Here is a 6143-nt window from a genome sequence, read left to right as displayed (position 1 = left end):
TAGCTAAAAACCTATGTATCACTCTTAATTCGGCTCTATCTATATCCAAATAAGAGTAATTTCCCCCTTTGAAACGGTGATGGCTTGTCATTTGACTCCACACACCGTGTGTATCAAAATTCTCATCTATCTTTCTACCGTTTAGTATCAATCCTCTACAATCGGCAGACGCTAACTCCTCAGGCGTATATATACGTAAAGCCTGAGCCATGTCCAGTAAAGACATGTGGCGCATCGAACCGCCTAACAAAAATCTAATAAAAGAACGATCGGTTAGACTAGCTACCCGATCATTCAACTCTATACTACATAACAATTCTTCACACCATACTTTATATACAGGTCTACGTATGGTGAATAAACATATCCAGTCATTAAAAGAAGAATTACCATACCTCTGTACTAGTAATTCCCTAATTGGCCCGGCCAATTCTACAGCTTCTAAGGGTCCCCATTCTATGACCCTCGGTACCTCAACAACCTTAGAATGAAGAGTATGCAAACCCCGTTGATATTTTGGATAATCTATCCAAAGTCTGTCAAATCTCAGGTTCGGGTGCAACTCTTCCAAGTGCATATCGTAAAAAGTCATGACTGGATGAGGTACATCCTGCTTGTAGTAGTTATCCACCTCCTGTTGTTCCAAATTCTCAGCAGGAGCATTGCGGGCTTGGGATGAAGATTCACCCCTTTCATTCTGCAAAACACATCAAACACAAATTTTGTGCATCCAAATATGCATTAGTGTCAGCAAAATCATCAATTACAATGACATTATCAATCTATATCAAACTTAAGCTCATTTTCATATTTTCATCAAATCTACACTTTTTCAAATAAGCATATACAAAAATTTTCGCCAAGTTCATAAGCATTCAACTCAAATAACATGTCAAAATAATCATTACTAGCAATTAAACAAGTCTCAAATGGCATTATCTTTCAAAAATCAAGTTCATGAATTTTAGACTTGAAAAAGTCCACTTTAATTCTCAAAATCATGTTTAGGCTCAAAGTTTGGATCATTTAACTACCTAGACATGTTACACTACTCAATTTAGCAACAATTCATGACAAAAATCGGCCATAACCTGTTTATATCAAAAAGCCCCAAATTGCTCAAGAACACAAACCCTAGATTACTCAAAATTTGAAGTTTAAGGCTTCTAATCATGTTAAACAGCATCAATCTAGGTTATACAAGCATAATACATAAACAATTTAAGCCTAATTACACTAAAAAGCATCAAAATCAAATTGGGGAAAAAATAGCTCAAGAACACCAAATTTCGGATTAAATGGTGTTTAGGTGTAGAAATTTACCGTTTTTCTTGAGTAATTCTTAGATAGCATCCTTCTCAACATGATTTTAGCAAAAAATTTGGTGATTAACGGTTAAAAATTGTGATTTTGGGGTGTTTTTGGGTGGTTTTTCGGAGTATTTCTCGCTGTTTGTTTGAGTTGGGTGTGTGAAACTGATCAGTTCTTGCGTTATATTTTTTTTCTGTAAATTGGTCCCTCCGCGAGTCGCGGAGATTTCCCTTTCAAACTCCGCGAGTCGCGGAGTTTGCTCTTTTTTTTTTTTTTTTTTTTTTTTATAATCTTTAACTTATAAAACAATTAAGTATTTAATTTTAAAATTTTGTTTCCCTTGTTATTTAGGACGAGGTCGTTTCGGATCGATGTCCTAGTCCGTCCTTCGACAAAATTTTAAAATTTGTCTTTTTGTAGCGATTGTTTTAAAAGCTAAGATTTTTGGGTTTTTTCAATGTTTTTGGCATACTCTAATTCAATAAGATTAAAAATAATGATAATAAAAGTTCTCGTCCCTCCCTCGGGTAAAGCAATTTCGGTTCAAAGACCTAGTCTTCAACTTACGACGAATTTTAAAAATCATATTCTTAACTTAATGAGATAAAGTAAATTTTTGTTTTTAAATTTACACAACTTAAATATAAAATTCAAAATTATTATTAAAAATTCACACCAAACTTAAAATTTGAAATGCATAAAATTAAAAATTAATATTTTAAAAATTCACACCAAACTTAATTTAAAAATTCATATTATAAATTCACTCCAAATTTATATTAATTTTTCAAATATTTACAATTTTAAAATATATTGTTTTTACAAAGTTTACAATATTAATTTAAGATTTAAATATTAAGATTAAAAACATGGTAAAAATAAAATTAAAAATCTTTTTGTCTTTTTATCCCACTTTAATCAATCAAATATTATCAAAAATATGCGCCCCTCTTTTCGGTAAAGTAATTTCGGTTCCAAGACCTAATTTAACTCATGACGAATTTTTGAAATATTTTGGGTTGATTGTTTAAAGATATTTATACCTTAAGAATAAACGTTAAATTTCGCAGTGATGTAATAAATTTTTGAATGATATCAATAATTTCGGTCGCCAAACCTAATTTTATTCAATACCAATTTAATACTTTTTAGCGAACAAATTAGCGTTTATTATCAAAAGGTTAAAAATAAAAATAAAAATAAAAACTGTACAGACATACCTGTGGAATAGATTTCTTAGTTATATGATCTATCCCATTCATAAGATAGTCGGTTTAATTGGTTTTCCATGGCTACATAGGCGTAACCTCGAGCATTCAGTATCTTTTCTTCTAAACATATGAACGGTCCGTCTCTGCATAAAGTAACAAATTCGGTATTTGAATAGGTTTGATTATTTGAACATTTACCTCCATGTGACCATTTTCCGCATTTGTGACATCTTTCTAGGTGTCGTGCTCTTCTTTTCGCTGCGGATTTTGATTTTCCTTTACCAAATTGTAACTTATTATCTTCGCATCTGGATTCTTTTCTAACTCCGTCCATTCTTTCTCTGATTACTGATACTATTTCACTCGGTAGTATGTCATTATTTCTTTTAGTGATCAAAGCGTGTAGCATTAGACCATGGTTTAGTTCATAGGCAGTCTTCATTTTGTAAAAACCTAAAAAAAATAAAAATTCAGAATGGGGGGAGAAGACTAGTTCTTTAGGGTCTGCTAGGGAAAGACCATTCGGGTTCCATTTTCGAGAACTACACGAAAACAGACAATCTAACTCTAACAGAAATACATATTATCCTTTAAAGACTTGGTTCTCCCCACACTTAGTTAGCTGTGGTGTCGAAATTGTGATTAACTTCGTTGTCGACTTCCATCGGACCATGTATGTAATGTTTAACTCTGTGACCATTAACTTTAAATTCAATCCCATTTGAATTTATCAATTCTATCGTTCCGTATGGGAAAACTCTTTTGACTATGAATGGTCCAGACCATCTTGATTTCAATTTTCCAGGAAATAGCTTGAATCGTGAATTGAAAAGAAGAACTCTGTCTCCTTCTTTAAATTCTTTTGAACTTCTGATTCTTTTATCATGCCATTTCTTCGTTCTTTCTTTATAGATTAACGAATTTTCGTATGCTTCATGTCTTAATTCTTCTAATTCATTTAGTTGACTTAATCGTAGACGTCCGGCTTCATGTAAATCAAGATTACATGTCTTCAAAGCCCAAAATGCTTTGTGTTCAATTTCTACTGGAAGATGACATGCTTTTCCATAAACAAGTCTAAAAGGTGTGGTTCCAATTGGAGTTTTGTAGGCTGTTCTAAAAGCCCAGAGTGCATCCTCCAATTTAATGGACCATTCCTTCGGATTTGATCCTACGATTTTCTCTAGAATACGTTTTAAAGCTCGGTTGGTATTTTCAAATTGTCCACTTGTTTGTGGATGATATGCGGTGGAGATTTTATGAGTTACTCCATATCTTTTAAGAACTTTCTCAAGTTGATTATTACAGAAATGAGTACCCCGATCACTTATTAAAGCTTTCGGTGTTCCAAACCTTGCAAAAAGACGTTTTAAAAAGTTGACTACAACTCGTGCATCGTTAGTTGGGAGAGCTTGTGCTTCCGCCCATTTAGATACATAATCAATGGCTACGAGTATATATAGATTATTATTAGATTTTGGAAATGGGCCCATAAAGTCAATACCCCAAATGTCAAATACTTCACATACTTGGATGACATTTTGTGGCATTTCATCACGTTGACTTATTTTTCCGGCCCTTTGACATGCATCACAGGATTTGCAAAGAAGGTGTGCGTCTTTGTAAATTGTAGGCCAATAGAATCCAGCTTCATAAACTTTTCTTGCTGTTAGTTGAGGCCCATAATGCCCTCCTGTTGGTCCTGTGTGACAATGGTTTAAAATTTTACTAGCTTCATCTCCAAATACACATCGGCGTATTATTCCATCGGGACAACTTTTAAACAGATGTGGATCTTCCCAGAAATAGTGTTTTATATCACTGAAGAATTTCTTTCGTTTTTGGTACGATAATCCTTTTTCAAGGAATCCACATACTAAATAATTTGCATAGTCTGCAAACCATGGGATTTCTTTATAATCTATCTTTAATAGATATTCATCAGGAAAGTTGTCTTGTATGGCTGATTCATTTAGAACTTCTAATTCGGGATTTTCAAGACGAGAAAGATGATCAGCGGCGAGATTTTCTGCTCCTCTTTTATCTCGGATTTCAATATCAAACTCTTGTAAGAGTAAGATCCAACGGATTAATCTTGGTTTAGCATCTTGTTTTGAAAATAGGTATCTAAGAGCAGAATGGTCGGTATAGACCACCGTTTTTGCTAGAACGAGATATGATCGAAATTTGTCAAAAGCAAAGACAATAGCAAGGAGTTCTTTTTCCGTAGTTGTATAGTTTGTTTGTGCTCCTTGTAATGTCTTACTAGCATAATATATAGGTTGAAATCGTTTTTCAATCCTTTGTCCTAAAACGGCTCCCATTACAAAATCACTTGCATCGCACATTAGTTCAAATGGTAGATTCCAATTTGGTGTTATCATGATCGGTGCATTAGTGAGTTTTTCTTTAAGAATATTAAAAGATTTGATACATTCATCTGAAAAGATGAATGGCGCATCCTTTTCTAGGAGTTTATTCATAGGAGTGGCAATTTTAGAAAGATCTTTTATGAAACGTCGGTAAAAACCGGCATGCCCTAGAAAACTCCTAACTCCTCTAACATTGGTGGGATGTGGAAGTTTAGCAATTACATCTACTTTAGCTCTATCCACTTCAATTCCTTCTTTTGAAATTTTATGTCCAAGAACGATGCCTTCTTTAACCATGAAATGGCATTTCTCTCAATTAAGTACTAGATTTGATTTTTCGCATCTAATTAGCATTCGTTCCAGATTAACTAGACATGATTTAAATGTATCACCGAAGACTGAAAAGTCATCCATGAAAACTTCCATGCATTCTTCTATCATGTCGTGAAAAATCGCCATCATACACCTTTGAAAGGTTGCAGGGGCGTTACAAAGTCCAAATGGCATGCGTTTGTAAGCAAAAGTACCATAAGGGCACGTAAATGTGGTTTTCTCTTGGTCCTCGGGTGCTATTGGAATTTGAAAATATCCGGAAAATCCATCTAGAAAATAATAGTAACTATTGCCGGCTAATCTTTCCAACATTTGATCTATGAAAGGTAAGGGAAAGTGATCTTTTCTGGTGGCGTCATTTAATTTTCTATAATCAATACATACACGCCATCCTGTTACAGTCCTAGTAGGAATAAGCTCATTTTTCTCATTTGTAATGACAGTCATGCCACCCTTCTTAGGTACGCATTGAACTGGGCTTATCCATGGACTATCAGAGATTGGATATATCAAACCTGCATCTAGCAGTTTAATAATCTCTTTCTTAACTACATCTTGCATATTAGGATTTAGTCTTCGTTGGCGTTGCACATACGTTTTATGACCTTCTTCCATAAGGATTTTATGTGTGCAATACGAAGGACTTATTCCTTTAATATCATGAATCTTCCATGCAATGGCTGGTTTATGAGCTTTCAACACAGAAATGAGTTGTGATTTCTCATTTTCAGTAAGAGAAGACGATATTATTACAGGTAATTCAGATTCACCATGTAAATAAGCGTATTCCAAATGGTTTGGAAGTGGCTTTAACTCTAATTTCGGAGGTTCTTCTATCGATGATTTATATCGATATCTGTCTTCTTCTTTTAGCATTTGAATTTCTTCTGTTGTTGGTTCATATCCATTAGCTATA

The sequence above is a fragment of the Rutidosis leptorrhynchoides genome, chromosome 3, assembly GCF_046630445.1.
Source record: "Rutidosis leptorrhynchoides isolate AG116_Rl617_1_P2 chromosome 3, CSIRO_AGI_Rlap_v1, whole genome shotgun sequence".
Classification (NCBI taxonomy): Eukaryota; Viridiplantae; Streptophyta; class Magnoliopsida; order Asterales; family Asteraceae; genus Rutidosis; species Rutidosis leptorrhynchoides.
The sequence above is the reverse complement of the archived record's forward strand: the minus strand, read 5'-3'. Positions refer to the sequence as shown.